We start from the raw sequence: 21,446 nt of genomic DNA on the forward strand, positions 1-21,446 counted from the left end.
CTCCAATGCATGAAAGTGAAAAGTGAAAGTGAAGTCACTCAGTCATGTCTGACTAGTAGCGACCACCTGGACTGCATCCCACCAGGCTCCTCTGTCCATGCGAATTTCTAGGCAAGAGTACTGGAGTGGCTTGCCATTGCCTTCTCCATCTCAACTATAGTGTTGACTAAAAAATATACACAACCTAAAAGTTGGGAGTTATGACTTTTACTTGGCAGACAAAACTGCGGACTTAACCCTGGGACATAGCCTATCAGATAACTTTAAGAGACTGCTCCAAAGAAGTAAGGGAGGGACTCAGGATATATAGGAGTTTTTGTAATAAAGATCAGGTTGTTGGAACATGGACAGATTAGTGTTAATTAAAGAAACACAGATACCTCAAGTTAAGGAATTTATCACTTTTCTTTGTATGGGAAGATGCAGGAGTCTTTTATCGCTTCCTTTGAGATGCACCTCAGCTCTCTGAGGCCAGTATCCTGTGCCTTCTGCTCCTGAGTTTCCTCAGGGTACACCATGGCCAGGGGTGGCTGCAGGGTCTGATGGCTTGATGGAGGACATTCTCTTTCCATCCTGAGTTCCCTCAGGTCTTACCTTTTGGGCTAATGGCTGCAGTATCCTTTGTTTACTGACCTGGAAGGCAGCATTCTTAGTCCACAGCACCACCAGATCCAACTGGACATTGACTTTTCTTGGATTTTGGTTTCCTGGAATGGAAACCAGCAGGTGCCATAAACTAAGTAAGTAAAGTAAGTAAAGTCGCTCAGTCGTGTCTGACTCTTTGCGACCCCATGGACTGTAGCCTACCAGGCTCCTCTGTCCATGGGATTTTCCAGGCAAGAGTACTGGAGTGGGTTGCCATTTAAATTAATAGTAATTTCGATGAATTCCTGATGGCTGAGAACAGACAAGTGGAAGACTGAAAAGCTCCTGGGAGCTGAGGTCTAAGTGGGTCACCACTATTCACAACCTTTACCTCTGGAACCTGGGTTTCTCAGGTGGCTCAGTGGATAAAGAATCTTCCTACAATGCAGGAGACCTGAGTTTGATCTCTGGGTCAGGAAGATCCCCTGGAGGAGGGCTTAGCAACCCACTCCAGTATTCTTCCTTGGAGAATCCCATAGACAGAGGAGCCTGGCGGGCTACAGCCCATGGGGTCCAAAGAGTTAAGACAAAACTAAAGTGACTGAGCACACATGCCCATACCTCTGGAACCTAGTGCTTAGGAAGAGGGTACTGGAACGCATCCCTCTTGGCCTTGGGAAAGGGAATGGATGAAATAAAGGGACTCCTCCCAGGCCCTTCTCCTTGACACAGGTCTGCTCTTCAGCAGTGAGGACTTATCCAGAAGGCAGTTCTGACACCTTATCCCAGATGAGCGAGGGGAACTGGTCCCGCTCCAGCTGCCCCAGGCCTCACCCCTCACCTCAGGGAAGAGAAATAGTGGGCTGGCCAGAATGTTCCAATGGCCTGTTATAAGCTATAGTCAACAGGGGAGGGAGTTTGAGAAAAGAGACTGGAAATGTTACAGCCAGGAAGACGATTAGGAGGAGGGAGGGGAGAAATCGGCCTCTGCTCCTGGAGAGGGACAGAAGGCACAGCCCTGAGACAGGCTCACCAGCCTGAGACACAGGAGTGCCTCTGAGGACACTCCTCTCCCCCACGCCCCAGCCCTGGGCTAGCCAGCCTCCAGTAGGAATGCTAGTGGGGTTACGCTGAAGAGACCGCGAAACCCGGGCTCTCTCTGAGAAACAGGAAACAAGGAAGTCCAAACGCCCAGAGAGGAGGAGGGACAGGGAAACCCAGTGGAAGGATCTGAAGCCTCGGGTACCCAGCAGCTACACCAAACATGAAACACAGCTTCTCTCCTCACCAGATTAATGCAGATTCTCACACTAAAGTCCTGTTTCTTCCAATAATTATCATTCTATGTCCCATGTCTTGCTTTCAGGAAGAAATTATCATTCAAAAGGCAAGAAAAAATTCATACTCACACATATGCACACGTGTGCACACATACACACGTGCAGTCTGATGAGACAAAACATTCATCAGAGCCAAGCCCAGATATGGCATGGATTTTGCAGTGATCAAAAATTTTAAAATAATTATGGTTAATATGTTAAAGGCTCTAGTGAAAAAAGTAGACTAGATACAAACCCATGTGGTTAATGTCAGCAGAGAGGTGAAAGTTGCTCAGTCGTGTCTGACTTGTTGTGACCCCATGAACTGTATAGTCCATGAAATTCTCCAGGCAGGAATACTGGAGTGGGTAGTTTTCCCTTCTCTAGGGGATCTTCCCAACCCAAGGATCAAACCCAGATCTCCTGCATTGCAGGCAGATTCTTTACCAATTGAGCCACCGGGGAAGCCCAAGATTACTGGAGTGGGTAGCCTATCCCTTCTCCAGGGCAACTTCCTGACCCAGGAATTGAACCAGGGTCTCCTGCATTGCAGGCAGATTCTTTACCAACTGAGCTATGAGGGAATGATACAAAAAAATAATAATAACGATAACAGAAACAAAAAATACCTTTGATAGATTCATAGGTAGACTTAACATCACTAAAAGAAAAGAATAGGTGAATTTTAAAGTAAGTCAATAAAACTTCCAAAACTGAAATGTAGAAAGAAAAAAGAGTGGGGGGAAAAGACAAACACAATATCCAAGAAGGGTGGGATAGTATAAAAGATACGATGTTTCTTTTATGAGCAGCAGAAGAGACAAACAATAGGGCAGAAGAAATATTTGAAGTAATGATGGTTGAGAATGTGCCAGAATTAATGACAGACACAAACCAAGAGACCCAGGTAGCTCAGAGAATATCAAACAGGATAAATACCATGTAATCACCTAACCAATCAACCAGACAAATACAAAAGCCCACACCTGTACACGTCATAGTCAAACTTTAGGAGACTGAAACAAAGAGAAGATCGTAAAGCGAGCTGGGAAGAGCGGGGTGAGCATAAAGCAGTAGAATCAGAAATCAGAACTCTTTCCCTCTCTTCCCGCTTCCACCCAACCTTCCCCGCAGCACCAAGATACTGACCCACAGTCTTACATCAAGCGTACCTAACATTCAAGTAGTACATAATCTCTCTGCTGTTCAAAGTCTTCTAGGAACTTTTAAAAAGTGGGGATGGGGAGTGAAGCAGATGGCACATTTTGTTTTGTAAGGCTAACATTTTTACCAAAGCTGGATAAACCTAAGGAAGAGAAGCGTGGGCAGTTCTCACTTGCAAATATAAATGTGAAAATCCCAAATAAATTATTAGCAACTGAACCCAGCAGTGTAACCTACAAAAATACATTATGTCTAAGAAGTAATTCTCCTAGGAGATAGTGCAGCACACTCTTGAGAGTCCCTTGGACTGCAAGGAGATCCAACCAGTCCATTCTAAAGGAGATCAGTCCTGGGTGTTCATTGGAAGGACTGATGCTAAAGCTGAAACTCCAATACACCTCATGCAACGAGTTGACTCACTGGAAAAGACTCTGATGCTGGGAAGGATTGGGGGCAGGAGGAGAAGGGGACGACAGAGAATGAGATGGCTGAATGGCATCACCGACTCTGTGGACATGAGTTTGAGTGAACTCCGGGAGTTGGTGATGGACAGGGAGGCCTGGCGTGCTGTGATTCATGGGGTCGCGGAGAGTCGGACACGACTGAGCAACTGAACTGAACTGAACTTAAGATATCTGTCAACTAAAAAACTGATTAACAGATTAAAGAGGTTAGTTAAGTAATTTGCTCAGTCATTTAGCTATTAATGGGTAAAGCTGAAACTCCAATACTTTGGCCACCTCATGCGATGAGTTGACTCACTGGAAAAGAGTCTGATGCTGGGAGAGATTGGGGGTTTGAGGAAATGGGGACAACAGAGAATGAGATGGCTGGACGGCATCACCCACTCTATGGACATGAGTTTGAGTGAACTCCGGGAGTTGGTGATGGACAGGGAGGCCTGGCGTGTTGTGATTCATGGGGTCGCAAAGAGTCAGACACGACTGAGCGACTGAACTGAACTGAACTGAACTGAAGATGCATAATTCAGAGCCTAACCTCCCCATCCACTCTTCTGTTTCTGAACAAAGACAAAAAGAGTTGAGGGCAGAGGGAAAAATAACACCTTAATGGCAACAAGTAGAAATAGACTGTGATAGCCGAGCAAGATACCTCATTACACTGATCCCCTATTAGGGTTCTTGCGTCTTCTCTGCTTTACCCAATCTTCTAAGTCCCCACTGTCAGTGTCGTGTTAAATTGTTCTGCTTCTATGTTTCTCACTGACTGTCTGTGTTTCCTTTAGCCACTCCCACTCCTGCTTATTCCATAAAAAGGAAGGTTGCCTTTTGGAATGTTGGCTCCCAGAAAAAGCACGCTAAATACGATTCATTGCAACATGTGATTGTGGATATTACAGACCAGGAGAACAGTAGATGTTTAGAGATGAAAGCTGAGGATAACATCTCAGATGCAAAATAAAAGAGTTAGATTTGAACTCGACCTTCAAATTTGGGGTTGCCATTTTCAGAGGTAGTGCAGATCTGTAAGAATGTTCTAGTCCATTATTTAAGGTTTAGAGGTGGGAAGGTGTGGGTCCATGTAGGTCAGTCTGCTGCAGTGAGAAGAAAGAGTTTGCATTAAGGAGTGATGGAAGATAAGTATGGGAAATATTGGTGATGGATTTTATCCTATAAAGAAAAATAGCTAAAGGTTTTGGAACTTGTAGCTATGAATTTATTCATTTGTTTTTCCATGTAGTAAATTGTTGTTGTTCAGTTGCTAAGTATTGTCCGAATCTTCCCAACCTAATGGACTGTTCTTCACTGCTCCCCAGGGTTTGCTCAGATTCACGTCCATTGAGTCATGATGTTATCTAACCATCTCATCAAGCATTGATTCTATATTAATCTCTCTGCCATTATTGCAGACTACAATGATTAAAAGGATGCAACTCCTGCTTTCACGGAACTTTGCAACTGAAAAGACAGATGTGTCTGTAACTGAAATGCTCTGCAACAGGTGCTGTCCTGGTGGAATGTATGACTGGGGATGGGAGGCCCGAGAGAGGGGAGTGATTAATTTCGTCAGACAGGAGAAAGAATAGCAAAGAACGGGAAGAATCTCATCCCAGGTAAACTATCCTGGTTGGCTAGAATTGATGATCCATCTTTGTCAGGTCCTCAGCCCTGTTCCTCAGTGAGCTCTGGTGGATTTGGAGGTCTCCCCTCTGTATTTGGTCCCAGCTTGACCCTTCTGTGTGTGGGTCATGGCCTCTGAGCCCAGCGTGGCCAGTGGATGAGGCTGCCTTACTGGCAGTTGTCCTAAAACACCTTTTATTTACTGCTGCTTCCTGTGTTCTCATGGCCATTTCTTCCCAAGCAGAACTCTCCTGTTTGACATATCCTTAACTTCCAAGTGTCGAGGTTGCTTCTGTTTTCCCCAGGTTTACATATATCATTCTGATCATGCAAGATTCCTTCCTAATGCCTTCCTGTGGTGCTTCAGAGAAGCAAAACGATCTTGAGGTACATCCGGGGGCGGCATGTGACATTCACGGCGGCAGAGTCTGTCAAACCCTGTTAAAAGAGGTCGAATTATTTGGGAGGAACTTTCTCTATATCATGATCTCATCCAGTCTTCTTTTGAGTGCTATCAAGGGATGGGCTTCCTAGGTGGCGCTAGTGGTAAAGAGCTGAGCTGCCATGCAGAAGACTCAAGTTCCATCCCTGGGTGGGGAAGATCCCCTGGAGGAGGGCATGGTAACCCACTCCAGTATTCTTGCCTGGAGAATTCCACGGACTGAGGATCCTGGCCGGCTGCAGTCCGCAGGGTCGCAAAGAGTTGGACAGCACAGCTGAACCCACAGATACACGCACCCAAAGGATGGCATGAGAATGAAACTCCCGTTTATTTATGCATTGACATTTTTGAACTAATTGGAGAACTTTTCAAAAAAGTCTGCATTTAGCTGAGTAGAGAAAGTAGGAAATGGGAGTGGCCACAAATTTTCTATTCTTAGGCAGTTTGCAAATATTTAAAATTTTCTACGACCAGTAACATTTTGCTTTTTGCAAAATCAGTTTGAGCTTTCCCTATTTCATGACTTAGTTAAAGTCATGAAAACTTTGACTCTTTTAGGGTGTAATCTTGACACTTTAAATATGACTTATTATTGTGAAAGCGGTTAAAAAAAAGCTTCATGTTTTGGTTCATGCATACATGTTGCTTGATTTATATACAGCTTCTTATAAATCCGGCCCAGGCACCACTGAGAGCTCAATTTCTTCCTTTTAGTGTGACAACAGCAGAATTCTTAAAAGGCCTCTCTTTTACCATTTGAGCCATACATTCTATGACTCTGTCTTAATGTTTCTATGGAGATTGTCTTGTTCTTGAAGAAATTGTTTCAGGAGTTAGTAATCTAGAGAACAAGAGCTGTTTTATTTCTTATTCCTTGTGTTACCCCAGTCCCTGATAAAACCATATTTTAGCAGCAGTTTAAACACTTCCTTTCTAATTGTATATTTAGCACATAAGGGATCCTTAAAAATTCTTTTGTAGCTAATTGTTCCCTTTCTTAAATAAATACCTTACTGCTTCCTAAATTAGAGTAACCAAGGGAACAGCATCTGATTTCCCCAAACATGATCTGATTTCTTTGCTTTATGCACATGATTAATTTTCTGGCGGAAAGCTGTGCAGCCTGCACGGACTTCTAGAATTTTTTCCAAAGGGAAAGATGACTTACGTGGAGTCTTTCTAGTCATGGGCTGCATGAGCCTGGCCTGGAGAGGCAATGCTTTCAGTCCCTTTCCGGGAACCAGGAACAGCACATCCTAGCAGCTCCCAGTGGGCAAATTCCAGGTGCCTCTGGGTCCCTGGCACCTGAAGTTGCCAACGTGGATTAGACAGACACATCCTTCTAGGCAACAACAGATCCTCCAGATCCATGCCCTTTTCCCGGCCAGCCGCCAAATCCACCCTGCAGACCCAGGAGAGGCCTCTGTTTCTTCATGACATTGTCAATTTAATGACTGAAAAAATTTTCCCATACTATCTTAGAAGGCTTGACCTCTGGAGATAATTAGAGAAAGACACCCTGGAAGACTGAACTTTTCTGAAGATGACAATTATTCTACCTGCCAGAGACCTGCCTCAAGGGAAGTCTCTCTGTTCAGGCTTAAACCAGATGATTTTATTTGCTAGAAAAATTAGTTAGGAGATATTGGGAGAGTAAAAGGGGCAGAGTATGTTTAAGAGAGGAAGATAGTGAGAAGGAGATTGACTGGTAACAGTGAAAGGATTCTTTTTGAAAAAATGTGTTTATTCATTCATTGGATGATGGAACAAATACTAAGTGTTGGGTGCTGTTGAGGAGTTGAGGATACAGAAGTTAAAAGAAAGGCAGGTACGTGCTCTGAGCTTCTCAGAATGATGCTCACATGCTCTTACTTCACGTGCTCAGTCGTGTCCGATGCTCTGCGACCTCATGGACTGTAGCCCGCCAGGTTCCTCTGTTCATGGGATTTTCCAGCAAGAATACTGGAGGGGGCTGCCATTTCCTCCTCCACTATTACTTCATATGTCTCCCAAATACCCAGAGCACAGTAGGAACTTGATAAATAGTTGTTGAGGGAAAGCATGAGTAAATAATAAGAGTGAGTTTCTCTCCTGTCAGTAAAGCGTTACCTTCTGAGTTTTCAATACTCAGTACCTTGGCTTCTGTTCATGCTTGTAGTATAGTTTGCCTGCAAAACCCTGGGTTGATTTGAGAGGAAATGCCCTTGATTACAGACATATAACTAGTCAGGACTGATCAGATTGAAATCGAATGTAGACCCTTAATTTAATGAGGAGAGAAAAAATTACCCAAACAAGAGCATGTGTAATTATGCTAAATTTCATGACTTCAGGGTCATAAATGGATTTTTCTTGATGTTCATTTGACACGAATTAATTCCAGTTGTGGCTGACTGTGAAGCAATGGCTTGTCAGGTCCTTTATAATAAGAGGGCATTAATTCCTGTTAAATTATGATGAGCCTCCTGCAGAATCATCTATTTCATTCATATGGATGTAGCTAATAAGGAGACAATGAAAGTCCAAGGGGATCAGAAGGAGGCTTCTGCTGTAGAAATTGAGGAGGAATGAACGTTTGCATCCCATGAGGCAACGTGGCAAGGTAAAGCTTTAAACCAAGCATCTTAGCCTGTTCAAGCTGCTGTAACAATATTCCACAGACTGGAGGCCTTAAAGAACAGAAATTTACTATCTCGGAGCCCTGGAGGCTGGGAAGTCCAAGATCAAGGTTCAGGCAGGCTTCAGTCTCTGCTGAGAGCTCTTTTCCTGGCTTGTTCGACGGCCCTGTCCTCCTGTGCATCTTCCCTCTGAGTGCTCGCCGCGAGAGACGAGAGACGGAGAGAGGATGAGATGTCAGGGGCCTCGGGGGAGGAGAGACAGCTCGCTCGTGTCTCACCTTCTAAGGACACCAGCCCTGTCGGATCTGGGTGCGTTGCTCATAACTTCATTGCGTCTTGATTACCTCCTGCAAGACTCTGTCTCCAGTACACACACTTTGGTGGGTTGGGGCTTCAAACTATGAATTTAGGGGACACAGCTGAGCCCAGGCCAGTGGGACAGCTTGCAGTGCTCTCTCTGCTTAGCTGTCTCCACCCTGTCTGGTTGCTTAGGTTCTCTGAGTCTAATTCTCCTAACTCCATGTGCCAGGGGAGTAAGAATCACAGCCTGAGTTGGAGATTGAGTTGAATCTATCAGTAGCTGAGAGATGCTGTCCGGGGCAGGGTGTGTAGAGGGCACTCGCCAGAGGCCAACCCTCTCCTGCCCTTACTGCTGTGTCCGCTGGGACTGCCTGCTTCTCTCCCTGACCAGGCTGGGCTCCAGGGTTATAGGCACACTTCTGGTGTGGATGCCCCTTTCAGTAATCAGTGGATCATATTCTAGGGGGGGCAGAAAAATCTTCAGAAGCAGGGATTCAATGCAGAACGTGTGACAACCGGAATAAGTGGTGATGTTGAGAAAATGAGAGGATTAGCAAATACATTAACACCAATGGAAATTGTAGAATCGTGAGGCTCAGGAAGGCATTTTTAATGACTTGAGTAAATGAGAGAGTGACTTTAATTCTATTCTTTCAAATTATGGGATTAGGCTAAGGCCTTTCTTTGATGAGAAAATAAAATGGAATCATTTTCAGCAGGACTCCATCTTAAAAGTATGCCCATCTTTAAATATTTTTCTTTAATAATCCTGTCAACTGTTAATGAATTAAACATTATGTATAAAAGTGTTGTTTTTATTTCCTGCTCTGCAAATAAGTCTCCTGAGAAAAGAGTCCCTGTCTTTTCTGGGCTTCTTGTTGTATTTGAAATTAAATTCCTCTAGCCAAGTGTTACATGTAATTGTTATTCCTGATTTTAGCACCGATGTTAATAAATGTCACCCCAATATATTCACTTTCTTTATTAACCTGATTTAATGAAATTTTATATATATATATGGGGACACACCGTTGAACCCAGAGCAGTGAGATATATATAGACTTCCCAGTTGGCACTAGTGGTAAAAAAACTGCTGGTCAATGCAGGAAACATGAGATGCAGGTTCAATCCCTAGGTTGGGAAGACCCCCTGGAGGAGGGCACGGCAACCCACTCCAGTGTTCTTGCCTGGAAAATCCCATGACCGAGAAGCCTGGCAGACTTCAGTCCATAGGTCACAACGAGTCAACATTACTGAAGCAACTTAGCACATCTGCAGGCATTCACACACACACACACACACATACACACACACATTTATAAACACAAATCTTACAGCCTGAACCTTGATATTCTTAAAGAGATAAGCATATTTCCCCTTCCTTTCTTTGTACTAAAGAAAAAAAAAATTCATCTAGTGTTATGCCAGCTGCATTCCAATACCTTTGTAGATTTTCGTTAAACATGCTGTTTGTGCCTGCGTATTAAGCGCGCTAATGAGCTAGTATCAGTCCTCTGCTGTGGCTGATCAGTGGCATTTCCTCAGCTCAGCAAATGCATCTTCTTTCATTCATTCAGCCTGTGGAGTAGTTGTCAGTTGGTGCTATTTAGTGTGACAGGTGGAAGGAAAATAAGCTGTGCTTGAAAGTGCTGTCAAATTATTATCAATTTTTGGTCCCAGTCCTTGTATTTGATATTCAAAAGAAATCCTTTATTTTAGGGCATTGAGTACAAAATTAGATCAGTTCCATGAGATAATGACCATATTTCACAGTTACGAGCTGGTGTGCCTGCAGACCAGCACATGCATTTCAGAGTCACTTCTTGCTGTGGTTCTTCATTGGAGTGGACTCGTATTTTTAATTTTCTTTTGTGTTTTGCCCGTCTCAGACAGTGTTCTGTGCTGGCAGTTGGGATAATAGACCTTGAATTTCCCTAAATGAAGTCGAGTGGAGTGGACATCAGTTTTTGACTGCTAAATTGTGCTGTTGCGTTGGTTTATCTACTCAGTGGTAAGAAGTAACAAAGAGCATGCCATGCATTCTAGGAAAAGAAAAAATGCATGGAAGAAGCAAGGGTCAAGATGCAGGGAATAAAAGCAAGTCCGATTTGTAGACTGTTTTTACCTGAGGGTCTCTTTTAGGATCATGAGTCTCATCTGCTCTGTGTAAGATGCTCTGTGAATTTCTGTTTGTTTGTTGTGAGATTCCACAAATCTAATCAGATGTACTGCAGCTTGGAGATTCCACAAATCCAGAAATCCTTTTTACTGTGTTCTGTCCTGGCTTATTCACCTACGTGCTAATTGCTTTTTGTGGCCATTTAAATGTTCACCGTAACAGAAATTTTTGTAGTGTGTGTGTGTGAATACTCACTGGGACTAGTTTAAGGAAACAGTGGAATCTTAACCATGCTTTTGAGACATCTGAGAGATTATGATATGATGACCCAGTTGCTGGGCATATAATCTGAGAAACACCTTTGTTGAATCAATTTGAGTTAACTTGAAGCCCAAGAGACATATCCCCACTTTTTCCATTAGGGGAGGGGGGTCCATATTTTCACTGTTGTGTTAATTCTTGTGCATTTGTTTCGCATTTAATTCTTAGTCAGTAAGTAAGCTCGATAGTTGATGGGCAGGAGGGGGAGTTTATTGAGTAAATTTCCAGATCAGTTTCTGACCTATACTTCAGCTGCAACCAGCATGATTTCAGGCATGCCAGGTCCTCATTTGCTCATTGACCTCCCTGGCCTTTCTGCCAGAACTAGGCAAAATAAACAATAAGTTATAAATACGGCTCCTTTCCTGCCGTTTCCTTGGTATATAGTCTTGGGGAGATAAGCCAAAACTCTGAGGAAAAATAAACCTTATCAGAAGGAAATTTTCATATATCACACTAGATTTTTTTCTTGATATTGAGTGTTAGATACAGTTGGTATATGTGACAATTTCATGTGCGTAGATTGGAAGCTCTTAAAGCTGTGGAGCCACTTAGGGAAAGAAACAGGAAAAAATAATACATGAGAAATGATGAAGCTAGGAAAAACTCTAGGCAAATTACAAAGTCAAAATGATACACTTTTTAAACAAATGTGTTTAACTATAGTGGATTTACAATATTGTGTTAGCTTCAGGTTTATAGCTTCAGATTTTTTTTCCATTATAGGTTATTGCAGGATATTGAATATAGTTCCATGTGCTATACAATAAATCCATGTTGCTTATCTATTTTATATACAGTAATGTGTATATGTTAATTCCATCTCCTAATTTATCCTTCCTCCTCCCCCTTCTCCGTGCATAGCCATAACTTTGTTTTCTGTGTCTGTGAGTTTGTTTCTGTTTCGTAAGCTGATTTGTATTATGTTTTTAGGTTCCACATGTAAGTGATATCATATAATACTTGGCTTTCTCTGCCTGACGTAGTTCACTTATGTAATAATTTCTAGGTCCATCCATGTTGCTGCCGATAGCATTATTTCATAGAATGACCCACTTTTAAGGGAACAGTGAAGGATGGTATTACTTAGGGCGTGCATGCTGTTCACATTGTGCTAGGTACTGCCAAAAGTTCAAAGTTGAATCAGACCAAAGTTTAATAGAAAAGTGCATTAGCTGTAATGTGTGCATGTGCTAAGTTGTATCCGACTCTTTGTGACCCTACAGACTTTAGTCTGCCAGGCTCCTCTGTCCATGGGATTCTGCAGGCAAGAACTTTGGAGTGGGTTGCCATGCCCTCCTCCAGGGGATCTTCCCGACCCAAGGATCAACCCAGGGATTGAACCCACATCTCTTATGTCTCCTGCATTGGTAGGCGGGTTCTTTACCACTAGTACCGTCTTGTATGAGGACAATGACAGTTGCCCAGAGAAGTAGATGTACTTTTATGAGACCTGAAGTAGGGAGAGACTGCATCTAGTTCATTGCTTCTGGAAATGTGTCTTCTGGTCTGCCGCTTGTTGGACATGCAGTTCCATTGGCCCCAGTCTGAACCTATTCTGGGAGTGGGGCCCAGGAATCTGTATTTTAATGATCACTCCAGGTGTTACTGATGCTCGCTATAATTTGAGAAATATTCTGTGTATAAAGAGAGACTCGGGGTTTCGTGGGGGAGGTGGTGTTTAAATTGGACAAGAGGAGCAGACAGAACGGGAGTAGGCACTGCAGGAAGGCAAAATTTGCAAACTCCTCAAGCCACCATCTATTTTAGTGCCTCCAACTCCTAGAATGAAAGATTTATTTTATACTTAATCTATATTCGTCGTGCTTCTCCATAAGCCTGTTTCCTCTGTTTTCATTCTCAGTGGAATTGTGAATCATGGTGATCATATTTTGTATAACAGCCTTTGCTATATTTCAAGGAGAATATTAAGTTCCCCACTGTCTTTTCTTCACCAGGCTAATTAATCCTCGTTCGTCAGCCTTTTCTCCTACCTTCCAGCCCTTTTATCATTTTCATTGCTCTTGTCTGGGCTCTCCTCAAATTTTCCATATTTCTCCAAAGTTACAAAGGCCCAAATTATACTGGTGCTGGTTGAGGTCCCTGCCTCAGCAGGCAAAGTGGGTGAATATCTTGAGTCCCACATATTATTTTTTTCTTTGTGAGAATTTACCTACAGAAATAAGAGAGTGTGGGGCAGTGTTTTTAACACACTGTCCTTGGATTCATGGGGAACTTGGGATTGATTACATGGCATCTTAGCTCCATGTATGTACTGGCTTTTGTCTGCAGACTCAATAGCTATCGTGATTTCTACATATGAATAAAAATGCATTTCTTTTTTTCCTAACTTATTTAAGTATAATTCAGTTTGTTCAGGCACTCAGTTGTGTCCGACTCTTTGCGACCCCATGGACTGCAGCACACCAGGCTTCCCTGCCCATCACCAACTCCCAGAGCTTACTCAAACTCATGTGATTAGCAAAGTTCAAAAAAAATTTTTTTACTTCTTATGCTGTCTTAACAAAGTAAAAGTTGAACTCCCACACTGCAAACCTATGCAGTTTTTAAAGTCAGCAAAGGAGCCCTTCTGGGTTTAAAAACACATTTACTGGGGCAAAAGTCCAGATAGTCAGCCCAGTGGCCTGTCTTCATCTGTCCAATAGGAACAAAAGGATCCATCTTGCATGATATCAGCATAAGCCATGTGGCGATCAAGTGGTTAGAGTGTAAAAGAACACAGGCGGTGATTAACAGATGACAGTTATTTCTGTGAACTGTGTCTTGTATCTCACATGTGCCTTTATGCCACCATGCTCATTTGTTCTTCTAGTCCTAGAATCCTGAGATTGTGTCGGTCAGTGGGGCCATATGTTTGTCCATCTGTACCTCTGTTCTTATCACTTTCTCCTGTTTAAGTTTCTGTGGGTAGGGGACAAGGAAAGATCCGTTACGGAGAACTCCTCAATCCGAGTTGGGCTTCCCTGTGCTGTATCGTCCATAAGAGGCCCCTTCACACTTTGTTGGAAATCTAGAATTTCAGCATTTCCTGCTTGAACTAAAAGCAATAAAAAAGGAAATAGTGTGGGTGCGTTTGCTGAACAGCACCAAGTTGAAAATTTAAGACACTTTTCTGTATGGTCATTTGAGTTTTCACCAAGAATATTATTTCCATATATGTTGACAGGCAGGAGAGGAAAATTTCTGACCCATGAGTCTGTAAAGCGTTGAAGACTAAATAAATGTTCTTAGCAGAGTGGAGATGAAGGTGCGGCCAGTCTCAATGGAGCCTTTCATGGAGGAGAGGGTGTTTTCACGGTCCAGACTCACTGGAACTCTGAGCCCTGTGTGTATTATCTTGGTGACATTGGCATAGGGTGTCCTTTCATTTGTTGCTATAGAAACAGGGGATACCACACCCACCTTCTCCGTCTGGTTTGCATGTTATTCAAGGAGTCTGAGAGGGCTCTTGGACACAAGCTTCATTGAGGGGTAATACTCAGTTCTTATAATTTATTCTTGTGCTTCACGCTGGGATATCATCTCCTATCTTTCCCATTTCTATACGTCTTCTATCCTTAGGCTTTGTTTTGAGTTATTTTGCTTATAAGAAAATCACTTATCTAAAAGTGATTTTATATCACTTTTAAAGTGATCTAGAACGGCTTCCCAGGTGGTGCTGATGGTACAGAATCTGCCTGTCAATGCAGGAGACATAAGAGATGCGGGTTCGATCCCTGGGTGGGGAAGATCCCTTGGAGGAGGACATGGTGACCCACTCCAGTATTCTTGCCTGGAGAATCCCATGGACAGAGCGGCCTGGTGGGCTGCAGTCCATAGGGTCGCAAAGAGTTGGACATGACTGAAGTGACCTAGCATGCACATCTAAAATCAAGCTGGCGAGATTATTGCTTCCCAAGCCCCTAAGTCTTATGCAGGGCACTAGGAGCTATAATGAAGTCAGGATCTCCACCAAATCTAGTGAACAAGTGAGAGTCTGCTGTTTTTTGAGCAAAGCAGAAAAATGCTTCCTGGGTTGGTGTTCTGGGCAATACAGAATACTTGATGTTGATTAGAAAGTTAGACCCCCTCGGTGATTTCTCTGGCACATGTGGTTTTCTATTGCAAAATAAAATGTAGTTGCGTTCATCGAATTTTAATTTTAGCCTGTTTTTTCTTATTTTGCCTTTTTAAAGCATTGCATCCGTTTTGTATTTCTTCACTATCTCTTCATCTACAAGAAATACAACACATAGGCTTAGATGATGCTCTTTCTTGGAAACATATTTGACAAAGCTGCATATAGTAACGGCATAATTTTCTCAGCAGGAGAGCAACACGGACTACCCTTTTGCAACTCGACTTTAAAAAAACCTAAACAATACACTTACTTGGATAAATGTGGCTTGTGTTTTAATATTTTTGCTGTGACATCTTTGATTCTGAACATTCCTAGTTGAAAAAAATATGAAACTTTTTTTTCCTGATGTGCAAGGCGAAAAATGGATCCCCCTGCCAATTTCAGCATGAAGAACCACAGTGCCTGTTTAACTTGTTCTCTTTGTAAAATTAATAAGCCTAGAATAATCCTGTCATTTCCCAACTCTGAAATATGTTTTCAACTGATCTAATTTATTCAGCAATGAGTGCTGACCACATTCCACAGATTGATCAGCCTCTCAGTTTGTTACTTGCCTTGGGTACTGCATTCCTGGATGTTTGTGTGTTCTTGGCGTGTCTGAATCAGGATGGGCATAGAATCAGAAGCCCTGGAGTGGGAACAGATGCCCCAGGCCCTAAGCTAATCTGTCCTGCATCACTGGAATAGCAGAATTGTATTTTATTCCCCTTGTGCTGGCCACAGTTTCAGAAGAGTGGAGTCTCACTGGAGCAAACTTGCTCCACACTTCATGTGTCCACGGCTGTGGTTTAGGCAGACTCTGCTTTGTCATGTTTGAACAAAAGAACATCTGTAGTGCCAGAAAGGAACAAAAATACCACTAGGCACAAGGCAGGTGGTTCAAAGCATCTGAAATCTAGGACTGACTTTGGGAATTTCCCTGGTTGCATTAGCTTTGCAAGGTCCAAGTGACCCCCTGAAATATACTTTGTTATAACCTCCACCACTTTGCTTTTAATTTTTAAAAGTGTTATTTGTCTTTGGCTCTCCTGGGTCCTCGCTGCGGCACGTGGGCTTTCTCTGGTTGCAGTGCTCAGGCTGCTCATCGTGGCGACTTCTCTTGTTGCGAAGCGTGGACTCTAGGGCACACGGGCTTCAGTATTTGCAGGGTGTGGTCTCAATCGTTGTGGTTCCTGGGCTCTGGAGCACAGACTCAAAAGAGCACACAAGCTGAGTTGCCCCAAGGCATGTGGAATCTTCCTGGGCCAGGGATCGAACCTGTGTCCCCTGCATTGGCAGGCAGATTCTTAACTGCTGGACCACCGGGGAAGTCGGCGCCTCTACCACTTGAAAGGTGAGAAAGACTGAGCAACCATGTGGGTCAATGTATTCATCTTCCAGTATAAGATTTTTTTTTCTTTGCTGTGTTTTAAACAAACCATCATCCCACAGACAGAACTCCTTAAAACCTGTTTAACTTTTCATGTTAACATTAATGATAATTAATTTCTATGGCCCTTGAATTAGTTTCTTATACATTTTTCTTTCTTTGGGAAAATGCACATGCTGTTTTGTTAAGTGTGTAAGAAACCACTGGCAGAGCCACCTGGATCAGATATTTCTAAGCTTCACCAGTGCTTTATCCAGTACAGGACACTGACTTGGCTCGTGACATAAACAGCTCACATGGTTGCCACCAGTCCCTTGAAAGCAATTAGCATTTTAGCAACCCACCCCAGAAGCTGCCTGACAAATGAGGTTTACGTGAGGCACGACATCACCTGCAAGGCTCTGTTGTTGAGCGGGTCCCGTTCAGAGACCAGCACACAGAAACTGGTGAGATGCTTTCTCAGTGGCTCCTCCACATCTTTCAGATGCAGATTTGTCTGCATCCTGCTGAGAAAGATGGATGTGTTTGACCTTTGGTGGGAGCAGAGGGTGGGTACCAGGACAGATGCTGGAGGTTAGGCAGTGGCCAGGGAAATTTGGCCAAAGCAGCTTGGATGTGTGCCTTAGATAATACCAACCATGCAGAATGATCCTGGCGATTGAGCAAGAGAGTAGAGGATAAAAAGTCTATTGAGACAATCATTTGATTAATTCTTCTCAAGTTTAGAAATGAATTCCTAGTCATCATTGCTTTTGTACAACCTGCTCTTTTGATAGCTCTTACGAAATGGTGGTGATTTTGTCACTGAGTTTAGTTTAGTTCCTACTTTAAGGCTGTTAACCTATTATGAAGGTCATTTCTAAATCACAGCTATGGGGAACAGTTTGCTGTCAGCTGATAACAGGCTTGTGTTTCTCATTAGATAATTAAACCCATTCCACAGACTCGATTTTGAATTGTCCACTCTCAAATTCAGCATTCAGTTCAGTTCAGTCACTCAGTTATGTCTGACTCTTCATCATTAAAATACATGTATTGGATACCACTTAGATACTTTGCTGGATTCTGGAGATAGCAAAATGAAAAAAAATGGACTGAACTCTTCTGTACGATATCATACGGAAGACAGATGTGTAAACCAATAACTACCAAGGGGTGTGATGGGTGAATGTAGCCACAGAAAAGCTAAGGTAAAAGCTGAGCATGAAAGGGTCATCACCAACTTTGCAGGAGGAATGTGTGACTCAGGGAAGACTTCAGAAAGGACATGACACCTGAGTCGAGTTATCAGAAGGAGGGAAATTTACCAGAAAAGGAAAAGACATGATGGAGAACATACTGGACAGAGCCACACAGCGTGAGCAGAGTTGCATAGATGGGAATTTTTATGTGACTTAGTCTTTGTTCTTTTAAATTTATCTTTATTGAGTTGTAGTTGAATTATCGTGTTGTGTTGAACTGCTGCTGTTCAGCAAATTGACTCAGTTATATATATATATGTGTATATATATATATATATATATATACTGTTATATATATGTATATGTATGTATATATATATATATACTTTTTCATATTCTTTTCCATTATGGTTTATCACAGAATATTGACTATAGTTCTCCTGTGTTATATTGTGGGACCTTGTTTATCCATTCTATATATAATAGTTTACATCTGCTAATCCCACACTGCCACTCTTACTGTCTACCACCACCTCCCTCTTGGCAATCACTAGAAAAATATGTAATGCTTCATGAATTTGCATGTCATCCTTGTTCAGGGGCCATGCTAATCTTCTTTGTATCATTCCAATTTTTTAGTATATGTGCTGCCAAAGCAAACACAGTTTTCAACCACTCTGGATGGGGAAGAATTGACTTACAGTGTCTAAAAAAAATAAAATAAAATTGAAAGCCAAAAGAGGCCAACTAAAGCAATAAATTCTGGCTCTATTAATAATGGCACACAGTATCACTGGTGCTCCCTGTGGGCATTTAAGCAATAGATGTTCTTAAATTTAGGTGAGAACCGTCTTCCCTAAATTTAGCAGTAGGTTTAGAAGCTGCTTCCCCCTTAAACCAGCAGGTGCCCGTGTGTACCTGTTGAGTGGGTGCGCAGGGGGGTTCTGAGGTGAGAATTCTAGCCTCCTTTCTACAGTCACCAATCGGGGGTGTCACCTCGGGCATGTCATTTAGTGGAGTCTCTTTCATCTTGATCAAAATGAGCTGTTTGTGTGTCTATCTAAATTCTCCTTCCAACTCTGATTTCATTACCTATCAAAACACCTTGTAATATATTTTGACACATGAAGGAGAATAATTCACGTGTCTCAACAGGTGCCTCATACTGGATAACTATATTCCATAATACTATTCCATATCTTTAGATTACTTAGTAAAATATATTTTATGTAGTGATAACCTCATACCCTGAAGAAGCCATTTACTAGGCTAGAGAAGCAATTACTTTAAAAAATAATATTTAGGGCCTTCCCTGGTAGCTGAGTGATAAAGACTCTGCTTGCCAATGCAGGAGACTTGGGTTCGGTCCCTGATCCAGGAAGGTCCCACGTGCCTCGAAGCAGCTAAGAACGCACGCTGGAGCCCGGGAGCTGCAACTGCTGAAGCCCCCGACCCCCGGAGCCCGCTCTCCCCTAGAGAAGACACTGCCCCGAGAAGCCCACGCTGTGACTAGAGAGAAGCCCACGCAGCATCAGAGACCCAGCACAGCCACAGATACATTGTCTTAAAAATGATATTTAGGAGTAGCTATGGAGAAGGAAATGGCAACCCACTCCAGTGTTCTTGCCTGGAGAATCCCAGGGACGGCGGAGCCTGGTGGGCTGCTGTCTATGGGGTCACACAGAGTCGGACACGACTGAAGTGACTTAGCAGCAGGAGTAGCTATAACAATAACCAGCTTCAGTGAAAGAGTTGAACAAGCGTCCTCTCTCCCCAACAGAGAACACAGACTTGTACATTATAACACCGGCAAGCGTCTCTCCGACTTGGGGCCTTGTTGTAATCCGATCGCACTCGGCGTGTGATGGGGTGTGCCACGTCCTCAGAAGGCCCCGTGCACCGTGGCAAAGATGCAGCTTCGAGCAGCATCTGCCTCTGTGTGCCTGCAGGTCCCCAGGAAGCATCTGATTGGCTTACCGACCCTGCTGTCCTGGGGACCACTCCAGCCAAGAGGGCTCATCCCCGCCTGCAGTAACAGATGCATAATGTAGTCTGCTTAGGGAATGTGTTCGGGTTCTTTTCTGAATCAAAATTCCATTTGTTTGTTTGTTTTTATTGACATAACTTTGCTGGGAATTGCCTTTGTGGTATATGTTACTAACAGAGCTAGAACCACCTCACATAGAGTGCTTTCAGTCTTAGCAAAACATAGGTGTGCCTGTTAGAGCTTTTAGGAAATCACTGGGCTTGGAGAAGAAAACATTTGTTAATATTTGGACCTCCTAGCCAAACATCATTCTAGTTTTCAGAAATTATCAGCAAAGCAAAGGAGTGTTCAGAAGAGGTTCTGGCCTCTCCCTGGCCCCCTCCCCATGAGACTTCTGACTTACATTCACCAAATCTGAAAGCCCTTTAGTGCAGGCTTCCTGCTCCCCTCCCCCAATCCATATTCTGTATTAAATTATTAGTGTTCTCTATATAAACTCCTTGGGAAACCAGAATCCTTATTACGACTTCTGGATTTCATTTTCCTTACATAAGCATTTAATGATAAAACAGCTTTCATGAACATTTAACATTTCAGTTCCTGTTAAATGTTCTTAGATTTCATAGTGGTATGCTATGTTCATTTCCATGTAGCATTCTTAAAAGTGGCTTAAGGCAGCGAGTTGTCCCCAACCATTTTGGCACCAGGGACCAGCTTTGAGGAAGACAGTTTTTCCAGGGACCAGGGGTGGGATGGTTTCGGGATGATTGAAGCACATTACATTTATTGAACACTTTATTTCTATTATTATTATATCAGCTCCACTTCAGATTAGACCCCAGAAGTTGGGACCTCTGTTTTAAGGGGCTTGCACATTGCTAAGTCAACCTGACTTCCACAAAAACCTTGTATAGGTTGCAGGTGATGGATATTTATATTGACCTACAAAGATCCAGGAAGTTCATGGGGCCCTAGTTTGTGTTAATCCCACTATAAAGTGTGCCTGAAGCAGAGAGTTTGGGGCTTAAAAAAGCTGAAGATCCCCATGAAGATTAATAATAAGATATAAAGCAGAGATAGGAAGATTATATGACATTTCTTTTAGACCTTGGATTTCTTTAATCCCTAGGTGGTTTGGATTAGTGCTCATCTTCATGAATGGATTACCAAGGTGAATTTCACTCTCCGCCTTTCTAATGCTTTATTTTTATGACTGCTGTTACTGTTATATATTTGTTCATCTCAACTGTGTACCCGTCACTAAAGCCAAGGCCCCTGACCAGTCTTAAATGAGATAAGTAAGAGTCTAGAGCCAGCAATTCAATTTCAGGTGTACTCTTCTAAATTTATTTGAAGACTTTATGCCATCCCTCTGGCTAAAGGACAGAATCACAAGTTGACTCAACGGATAACTTACCATCTTTCAAGGGTAACCTCATAGAGTCTTTAAAGAATTTGGGGAACTTGTGTAATAAAATAGATTGTTTCCTTGAGGATGTCCAAGGCAGAAAAACATGGAAAGCTCACTTAGATTTTAAGCCCATTTTTATTTCTTTAGTTGATTGTCAGAGCAGTGGTCAGCAAAGCCCAACCTGAAGGCTGGCTGCCTGATTTTGTTGGTTTTTGAAAATTTATTCATTTATATTTATTTGGAGGATAATTGCTTTACAATATTGTGTTGATTTCTGCCGTACATCAACATGAATCAGCCACAGATAAACATATGTCCCTACCCTCTTGAGAGGGATGACTGGGATGGGAGGAGGGAGGTAGGTTCTGATTTTGTTCAGTTTTAATGGGACACAGCTTTTACCACACA

The 21,446-nt window shown here is 42.8% G+C and overlaps 1 protein-coding gene and 1 non-coding gene across 4 annotated transcripts in view; one reads left to right on the top strand and one right to left on the bottom strand.

Moving 5' to 3' along the window:
* FAT3 (FAT atypical cadherin 3) overlaps positions 1-21,446 on the top strand; it is a 645,126-nt gene that overhangs the window by 52,547 nt on the left and 571,133 nt on the right. The window lies entirely within an intron of this gene.
* LOC129549115 (U6 spliceosomal RNA) lies at positions 18,195-18,303 on the bottom strand. Its single transcript, XR_008684478.1, has one exon. It is a non-coding gene; the product is annotated as a U6 spliceosomal RNA (small nuclear RNA).

The sequence above is a fragment of the Moschus berezovskii genome, chromosome 25 (assembly GCF_049115385.1).
Source record: "Moschus berezovskii isolate FMDL1 chromosome 25, NW_MosBer_1.0, whole genome shotgun sequence".
Classification (NCBI taxonomy): domain Eukaryota; kingdom Metazoa; phylum Chordata; class Mammalia; order Artiodactyla; family Moschidae; genus Moschus; species Moschus berezovskii.